The 10,288-nt window shown below is 43.7% G+C and overlaps 1 long non-coding RNA gene across 1 annotated transcript; it reads left to right on the top strand.

Moving 5' to 3' along the window:
- Positions 1-1,022: 1,022 nt before the first annotated feature.
- Positions 1,023-9,554, top strand: LOC309635167. The gene is made up of 4 exons (XR_014248687.1): positions 1,023-1,556; positions 2,685-2,782; positions 6,779-6,854; positions 9,259-9,554. It is a non-coding gene; the product is annotated as an uncharacterized lncRNA (long non-coding RNA).
- Positions 9,555-10,288: the final 734 nt, after the last annotated feature.

Genomic DNA, 10,288 nt, shown 5'->3' with positions numbered 1-10,288 from the left:
GGCAGGCGAATTCTTAATCGCTGCATCACCAGGGAAGTCCCCTTTTAATAAGTCCCCTTTTAAAGGGAGAATCGCAGTCTCCCTTTTAATATACCTTAAGCCCAAAGAATCCATGGAAAATGGTTACAGAAAATAAGACAATAAAATATTGTAAGGACTGTAACAGAAGCATATAGTACACAGTTCATATAGACACATCCCAAGCAGTTACAAAGTATATTAAAAGGGAGGCTGCAATTTTAAAAGAATAAGAAAAATTATACCCACAAACTCCCAATCTTTCCTGAAACGTTGCAATCTGAAACCCTATTGTAGGAAGCAGAAGATTTCAGGAGACATTCTACAAATGAAGGACTCCAAACCCTGTGGTTGGATAAGGAATTCTGGAAGGAAGGTATCCTCACCCAAGGAGAGCAGGTTCCTATACTTCTCTAACATCACATCCCTGTACAATTCCCATTGATCTTGGTCCAGGCATTCTCACTCCTCTTGAGAGAAATCTATGGCCACATCCTGGAATGTCAGCAGTCCCTGAAATTAAAAGTACACATGCCATGTGGCCACGGGAAGAGTTCATAATGTGACCCAAGAAGAAAACAGCAAGTTAAGAGAACTGCTTTTAATTTAGAAGAGTGTCTTCAATTATCCACTAATATATATATATATATATATTTTTTTTTTTTTTTACAAAGTAACTTTCTCTACCTTATTTCTAACTACAAGAAAAGGGTATGGCATGTGATCCACAAAACCAGTATAGAGACTATACTTGTCTGGAAAAGAAATGATAAAATGATGGTTTCAACACAGGCATATGCATTTTTGAGTGTTTTATTATGTCAAACTGGATAAAATGTGTGTATTTCTCATACAGAAAAGACCTGTCGAGGTAGAAATGTACCTTTCAACTATTCATGGATACACAAGTACACTGGGGAGATTGTAAAAGTGCAGATTGTGATTCAGTAGGTCCGGTGGGCCTGAATTCTATTTTTTTAACAAGCTCATGGTTAACTAGTGATGCCACAGTCTCTGATTCATTAACCACAACTGTGAATATCAGAGACATAATTAGAAAGGTAAAAATTCATATTTAATTTTGAACTTAAAGTGTTTTATGGATTTTACACCTTTAATAGAATAGTGAGCACAGCAGCAACAATCATTTGTGAATATTTACTATAGACTGTGTATCTTTCTAACTTTTTCGTGTAGGATTCCAGGAAAAAGGCCTGGGCTGCGGCCACAGTGGGCGTGGCCCCCAGGCCGGGCCGCCCCTCCAGGACCCCCGACGGGGCCCTGCGCTCCTGGCGGCTCCCTCCCCCGCCGCCCCGCTCCCTCCCGGAAGGCCTCGGGGCAGAGCGGTCCCACCCACTGCGCGCTGAACAGAGCCCGCGTTTCCTCAGAGCTGGAACTCCCGGCTCGGGCGGGGTCTCTTCCCTCCGCCTTCACGGAACTGCCCCAGAGCCCGAGGGGAGGGCGACCTCACTGAGGCTGCCGGCTCTGGAGGTGCCCCGGCGGCCGAAGCTGTGACAGTCGCGGGGACGGCGGGCCGGGTAAGTGGGCGCCGACCCTCCGCCTGGTCCGGTGCCCGGGCGGCAGCACAAGACCAGCTTCTGAGGGGCAGGGGTTCGCTGCCACCCGCCGCTGCTGTGCAGAAAGAGCGGCCTCCAGCCTCTGGTCCCCGGGAACTTCGGTCCCTCCTCTCGCCCCTGCCCTCGGCCTGGCTCGCGAGGCCTGGTGGGCGTGGGGAGGGGGTCGGCCTGAGCGTCCTGAGGGGAAACGGGGCAAGGGAGGCGCAGGGTGTGGCTGCAGCGTCAGCGCCCCTCCTCCCGACTGCGGGGAAAGCGGCTGAAAACTCCTCCCGAGGCGCGCAGGCCCCTTATTCAGCCGAGTCCCTCTGCGCTCCTTCCTCCCTGAGCTAAAGTACCGGGGGGAGGGGACAGGGCAGGGGACTGGTAATGGGGAACATCAAAAGGTGATTGTTAACTAAGGAAAACCAGCTCTCCCAAGGTGAGGAATGCGGCGCTTTTCTTTGCATGGGCTCACTGAAATCCTTCCTTTGATATGCACCTCAGCTCTCTGGGGCCTGCATTCCGTATTTGCATATCCTGAGTGCCTCAGGGCCCGCCGGCTCACATTGGAGGGCTGCAAGTGCTGAAGACTGTGACATCCTTTGTTTACTGATAGGGCAAGAAATATTCCATTTCCCACCGGCTTGAGGGGCAGACAGTGAAAAAAAGTCAGAGAATCTCACTCGGCATGTACTTTGGTTCACATATAGACAATATTTATACTTAACTGTGCTAATAGAGGTTCTCAAGTCCAATCAACTTGTACTACTGCCCTCTATGTATCAATTTCATCAATATCATAAGATAAATGCTTATAGAATTGACTTATTCCATTTAAATAGGATAATGATTTTTAAAGGAAACATAAGAGAAATATAACAACAAAACCTTTACCACTAAAAGCTGGGTCTGGAACAACCTGAATAAATGTTCCATTGTTAAAATATTGAAAGATGTAGTCAATAGAAATATCAACAAAAATGACAAATAATAAGGGTAGCAGAATGTTGAAATGTCCTATCTTTATCATTAAAGTGGCAGAAAATCATTTATTAGTAGACACTGGGGGCAGAAGATGTCTGATTTTATACCTTTGTCATATTTGTGCAGTTGTTTCAACAAGTAACTTAAAGACAAAATGGAAAAACAAGGAGGTTTGTGCCTGAGATCATGTTGATGTGAAACCAGGGATGGCCACCTTGTGCCAGGTGAGTTAAGTTTACCTGGCAGGTAGACCGCAGAGCTCCTGGGAAGCAAGGGTTGGAATTTTTCTGCTGGGTGCCCCTTAGGTTCTGTGACTTGACTGACTGACTGTGAGTCATGTTTCGGGAAAGACCTGATCACAGGAAAAGGGTGGGAATAGAGTGCTTTGGGGAGCAGCTAACAACATTCATCACAGCTCACGGCCTGAATGAATTTTAAAGAAACAGGAAAACAAATGCTTCTTATGGAATCAGAGAATGTGAGGGCTGGACAATCCCAGAAAATGAGGAACAGCCATCCCATTTTCCAGATGACAAAACAGAGGTCCAGCAAGGTGAAATCCCTCACCCAAGTTGCACCCGTCTCTCCTCCCCACTACGTGGTTCATGAAAGCAGGACTCTTCCTGTCTTGATCACTGCTGAACCCCAAAATGGGCCAGCCATCTAGCAGCTGCTCCAAAAATTTGGGTTGACTGTAGGAACAATGCTATTTCTTTCTTTCTCACTCTTATTCAGGATTGTGCCAAGAACTCCCCAGGTTGCAATGTAATTCGATAAATGTAAATATTAATTGAGTTTTGTTGTGATGAGGACTTAGGCTTTGAAGGTAACAGACTTGGTTCAGATCTTGGTTCTGCCACTCCATAGCTGTTTGGCTTTGGGAAAATTACTAAGCCTCTCTGAGATTATTTCCTCCTTTGTAAAGTGGGGATAAATCTATCTGAGCCAGCAGAGCACCTGCATGAGAGATGTGCACTAAATATTGGTCTTTCTCACTCTCCTACGCCATCTCTCTGTTCTTCCCAGAGAAGCTGTACAGAAGGATATAGTACTTTTTTAAAATAGTTAACTAATTAATTAATTAATGTGTTTTTGGCTGCGTTGGGTCTTCGTTGCTATGCGCAGGCTTTCTCTAGTTGCGGCAAGCGGGGGCTACTCTTTGTTGCGGTGCCCGGGCTTCTCATTGCGGTGGCTTCTCTTGCTAGCCTTAACCCCAATGCTAGCCTTAACCCTGGCTCTCACAACATGAATTCCTCTTCCCATATCTTATCCACTAATTAGTATAAATGTAGGCATATTATTTCTATTAGCCATATCACACCGAGCCATTTATTCCATCCTCAGATCTGGATGAACTTCGCATTCCAAATACTCACTCACTGGAGCTCTAGGAACAATAGCACAGACAATCATCTCATATGAAGTAATGTAGCAGTTATTCTCTTCTCAGTCTTACTGATAAATGGATCATTTACACTTTCAACAGTAATTATTACACAAGAACACCTATGACTAATTTTCTCCTGACCGCTACCCAGAATTTGATTATCTCCGCAGTAGCAGAAATCCAATGAAGCCCCACTTGATTTAACAGAAGTAGCATCAAAACCTGTATATGTCTTCAATGTAGAAAATGTAGCAGGCCCATTCACCCCGTCCCTCCTAGAGAATATGTCAATTTCCCTATAATAAACATTTCCACAGCAATCTATTTTTAGGAGCATTCGACAATCCCTAGGTGCCAGAATTATATACAGCCCAAGTCATCATTAAAACACATCTAACAATCTCCTTTCTATGAATTTGAGCCTCCTACCTACAATTTTGATATGATCAACGCATACATCTCTTATAAAAAGTTTTTTTTTACGACTAACATTAACCCTATATATATGAGAGTTTTCACTACTTGTCATCATACCAGGCAACCCACCACAAATTTAAGAAATATGTCTGACAAAAGAGTTACTTTGATAGAGTAAATCATAGAGGTTTCAATGCTCTTATTCCTGGAATTGAATTCTTCCTAATAATTTTACATTCTCCATGCTACCTACCACATTACACCACATGCTATATAGTAAAGTTCTCTAAGTAAGCTTCAGGCCCATACCCCCAAAATATTTTTGTATATCCTTCCTGTGCAAATAAACTCTCATTGTTTTTACCATCATTCTACTGACCATTTTCTCAGGAAATATAATAATTGTATAACCAGCTCACACTGGTTAATGGTATCCCCATTCTAATAAAAAACATGAACCCATAAGCTACAGAAGCATCCAACAAATATTTCCTAAAACAGTCCACCACATCAATACTACTTATAATGGCTATTATCATTAATCTAATATACTCTGGTCAAAGAGCACAATGAATAACAAAATTCTTTAATCCAGCAGCATCCACCCTCATGACAATCGCCCTTGTCACAAAAGTAGGACTTTCCCCATTTCACTTCTGAGTGCCTGAAGTCACACAAGGCATCCCATGAACAGCAGACCTGATGCTATCAACATGACAAAATTGCACCCCTATCAGTTTTATACCACATGTCACCATCCATCAACCTAAATATACTATTAATCATAGTGATATTATAAATCATAGCTGGAGGCTGAGGCAGACTTCGCCATACTCACCTGGAAAATATTACACCCTCCTCATCAATTGCCCATATAGGATGAATAACAGCTATTATAATGTATATTCAGATTATAACGATCCTAAACATACTAATTTATATCATAACAACACTATCTTCTTCTTATTTATGCCCAGATCATGTACTACAAGAGTATCATTATCACACACATGAGGTAAAACACCTCCCATCACAATCATTTTCCTCACCATTATAGTGTCATTAGGACATCGCCCATCACTATCAGGGTTTCTACCCAAATGAATAATTATCCAAGAGATAACAAAAACGACAACATCATTCTACCAACACTAATAGCCATCATAGCAGCCCTCAGCATATATTTCTACTTGCAGCTAACATACTCCACATCACTAACTATATTCCCTTCATTAAACAACACAAACACAAAACAATTTGAACGTACAAAGAAATAACCTTCCTATCATTACCAATCATAATACCCACACGATTACTACACACAACACCCATTCTATCGGTGCTGGACTAGGAATTTAGGTTAGTTCAGGCCAAGAGCTTTCAAAACCCTAAACAAGTGAAATTTACTTAATTCCTAAAAATAAGGATTGCAAGACTTTATTCTACATCAATTGAATGTAAAGCAAACACTGTATTTAAGCCAAATCTTTACGAGATTGATGAGTTTTAACCCCAGGAAACTTTAGTTAACAGGCAAATCCTCTAGTCAACTGGCTTCAGTCTACTTCTCCTTCATTTGAGAAAGAAAAAAAGAAAAAAAAAAAAGCAGGAAAATCACTGGCAGAATTGAAGCTGCTTCTCTGAAGTTACAATTCAATTTGTTGATTCACCACAGGGTTTGCCAGAAAGAGGGCTCAATCTCTGTCTTTAGATTTACAGTCTAATGCTAACTCAGTCATTTTACCTCTGTTCATACACTGCTGATTATTTTCAACAAATCACAAAGATATCGGCATTTTATATTTACTATTTGGTGCTTGAGCTGCAGTAGCAGGCAGCACCTTAATTATATCAATCGAGGCTGAGCTATGCTGACCTGGACCGCTACTTGGAGATGCCCAAATCTGTAAGGTAGTCATAACAGTCCCTGCACTTGTAATAATTTTCTTTATAGCTGTACCCGTTATGATTGCAGGCTTTGAAAACTGACTTGGGCCACTAATAACTCAGACACCTGAAGTAGCATTTCCCCCAATAAATCATATAAACTTTTGACTACTTCCCCCATCATTCTTACTCCTACTCATATCACCAATAGTAGAAGCTGGTTCTGGTACCAGTGGAACCGTGTATTCAGCTCTAGCCTGCAATCTGGCCCATGCAGGAGCCTCTGTCGACCTAACTGTTTTCTCCTTCCATTTAGCAGGTGTCTCCTCAATTCTTGGTATTATTACTTTTATTACTATAGTCTTTAATACAAAACCAGCAGTCATATCCCAATACCAAACACCATTATTTGTTTAATCTTCCCCAACTATAGCCATATTACTATAATTACCAATCTCAGTCCAAGCAGCCAGAATTGCCATGCTGTTAAGAGATAGAAATCTAAACACTACTTTCTTTGACCCTGCAGGAGGAGACCGAATCCTATACCAACACCTATGTTGATACTTTGCTCACCCTGAAGTCTGTATTCATGGCCTAACAGGGTTTGTTATAAACTCACATATCATTACATACTATTTAGGACAAAAATTGCCTTTCAGCTATCTGGGAATAGTATGAGTCATGTCCACTGGTTTTTTAGGAGTTCTCTTGTGGGCCCATCATATGTTTACCATAGGGATAGCTGTGGACTCAGGAGCATACTTTGCATCAGCTACCGTAATTACTTCTATCCCTACAGGAGTAAAAGTATCTAGCTGATTAGCAACTCTTTATTTAATTTTTCTTTTTCTTTTCTTTTTTTTGTTTTTTTGTGGCTGAGTTGGGTCTTGGTTGCTGCGCATGGGCTTTCTCTGGTTGCGGTGAGCGGCAGCTACTCTTCGTTGCGGTGTGCGGCCCTTTCATTGCAGTGGCTTCTCTTGTTGCAGAGCACGGCCTCTAGGCGCGTGGGCTTCAGTAGTTGTGGCTTGCGGGCTCTAGAGGGCAGGCTCAGTAGTTGTGGCACACGGGCTTTTTGCTCCGCGGCATGTGGAATCTTCCCAGACAAGGGCTCGAACCCGTGTCCCCTGCATTGACAGGCGAATTCTTAACCACTGCGTCACCAGGGAAGTCCCTGGTTAGCAACTGTTCACGGAGGTAATACTATATGACCTCCCAATATATTATGAGTTTTAGGCTTTAGTTTTTTTCTTTTTACAGTAGGTGGTTTGACAGGAATCATCTTAGCCATCTCATCCCCAGACATTGTCCTCCAGGATACATACTATGTAGTAGCACACTTCCATGACCTAATGTCCATGGGAGCAGTCTTCACTATTATAGGAGGCTTCCTACACTGATTCCCACTATTCTCAGGTTATACAGTTAACTCAGCATGAGCAAAAATTCACTTCACAAGTATATTTGTAGTAGTAAATATGACTCCCTGCAGCACTTTCGTGGCCTCTCAGGGATGTCACTACGTTAGTCTGAGTACCCTGAGGCACACACAACATGAAATATTTTGTCTTTAGGCTCATTCATCTCAGTAGCAGCAGTAATGCTAATAATCTTCATACTTTGAAAAGCATTTGTGTCTAAACAAGAAGTCTTAGCAGTGGAAATTGCTACTCCTAACCTAGAATGGTTACACGGATGTCCTCCACCATATCCTATGTTTCAAGATCCTCCCTATGGAAATGTAGAATAAGGAAGGACTCAAGTCCTTTTCAACCAGTTTCAAGCCAACACCATAACAATTATGTCTTCCTCAATAAATGAGATAAAAGTAAAAAGTGATGTAGCTTTGTCAAAGTTAAATGATAGGCTAAAATCCTGTATATCACTAAGGCATATCAATTTCATCTAGGCTCTCAAGATACAACATCACCGATTATGGAAGAACTTTTACATTTTCTTCATCACACATTAATAGTGATTTTTAAAATAAGTTCTCTAGTCCTCTATATCATTTCACTAATATTGACATCTAAACTCATATGCATACAGTAGATGCACAGGTAGAGAAAATGTGAACAATTTACTAGCTATTATTGTAATCTTAATTGCCCTATCATCATTGTGAATCCTTTACATGATACGTGAAATCAATAACTCTTCCCAAACCATAAAAAACTATGGGTCAGTAATGATACTGAAGCTACAAATACACAGATTATGAAGATTTAAATGTTGACTCCTCTGTAATCCCCACATCAGAGCTAAAACCAGGAGAATAATGACTAATAGAAGTCAACAACCGAGTAGTTAGGGATAGTCATTGAATATTAGTTTCATCTGAAATTGTTGTACACTCCGGAGTTGTTCCTTCTCAGGCCTAAAAAGAGCTGCTATCCCAGGACGCCTAACTTAAAGAATCCTAATATCAACAGGACCAGGCCTATGTTGTGGACAAGAGAGCTCGTTTTCCTGAGTTCAAAGACAGGACAGAGGGATATGGCTGAGATATGGGGTGAATCTGGAGCCCATGGGGATGCACTCTCCAAGCTCCAGTATAGGAATGGGGCCGCTAGGGTCCCAGGCCACCCACCACGCCCTCTCGAGCAGGATCTGGGCAACATTCCCTGTCAGTGATGAGGCAGCCCTAGCACTTGTCGCGCCCCGATGTCGTGTCCTATGTGGGCCCCATGCTCTTGGGACCACACCCCACACTCTGCAGGTCCATGCTACAGGGTCCTTCATGCCTCAGGAGGAGAGACCACACAGCAAGCAGTTCCCTCCCCAACCAGCAGGAGGAGGGGAGGAGAGCAGGGGCACCAGGGGACTCTCACTCAGACAACAACACCCCAGCGGTGCCAGCGGGGACAGTGATGATGCAGATGAGGCACAGACCAAGAGATGGGACCAGGGGACCCAAAAGGCAGCTGGTCAGGTCCTGGCTCACCTGCACCCCGGACACCTTTGTCCCGCATACACCCCCTTCCTCATACACCCTCTCCTTAAATGCAGATTCGTCAGATGCAAACAGGCAGAGCTTCAGACTGAAAGTCAGCTCTTCCAAAATGACCCGTCAGCAAACACTGCAGGATTCCACTCCAGTGGGTGCCCTGGAGTCGACAACTCAGGGACTGAAGTGGATATCGGTGCCAGGGGCAGTGGGAGGGAATGGGGAATGAGACTTTCATGGTTGTGGAATTTTGGTTTTGCAAGATGAAAAGTTCTAGGGATGGTGGTGATGGCTCCACGAGAAAGTGAATATATCTGAGGCCTCAGAAACGTGCACTTAAAATGGTGATGATGGTAAAGGGTATGTGACGTGTGTTTTATTTCACTTAAAATAAATTCTTAAAATAATGTCTTGTTAATTGAGATTCCATTTCGACTCCCCCTCATCACAAATGTCGGAGGCCCAGACACAGTCCCCTACCTTAGGGGCCATCACGGTACCCTCACAGAGCACGTGGGAGACCATTCTTGGGGTGGGGGGCTAGTCTGTGCTCACCTGACCTCTGTCCAGGGGGACCCAGGCAGTGGTGACCCCCATAGATTAGACATATGATATGCTATAGTATTAATATGATACCACCAAGTGTTGTCACTCACCGGAACACAGAGCATCAACCCACTCAAACATGCCTGACCTCATATGATTGTGACAAGATGAAGAGAAGAAAAGGAACCACAGGTTAATCAGGACAACACCCTTAATGCAGAGGTTGGAAATCTCAAAGGGGACAGGACACACTGCAGGCAAAGAGCGCATATGCGGTCTCCCCATACATGTGATCCTGACCCATGCAGGTATGGTGAGACCCACACAGTCCCCGCACCCTATACCTGCGGCCACACATCCACACTCACCAGGGTGACCCACCTCCCCAGACCCCTCCACCTGGGTCACATGTCCACAGTCCCAGGGTGACCTCACCTCCCCAGACCCTGCACCTGGGGTCACACGTCCCCTTGGTCAGGACACCATGGCTCTGCAGGGGGCTCCCCCAATGTGGAAACAAGCTGGGTCCCTGGGACCTCCTGGGAT

Source organism: Balaenoptera borealis (assembly GCF_965194805.1).
Source record: "Balaenoptera borealis genome assembly, chromosome: 9".
In the NCBI taxonomy this organism is placed as follows: domain Eukaryota; kingdom Metazoa; phylum Chordata; class Mammalia; order Artiodactyla; family Balaenopteridae; genus Balaenoptera; species Balaenoptera borealis.
This window is presented reverse-complemented; position numbering and strand designations above follow the sequence as displayed.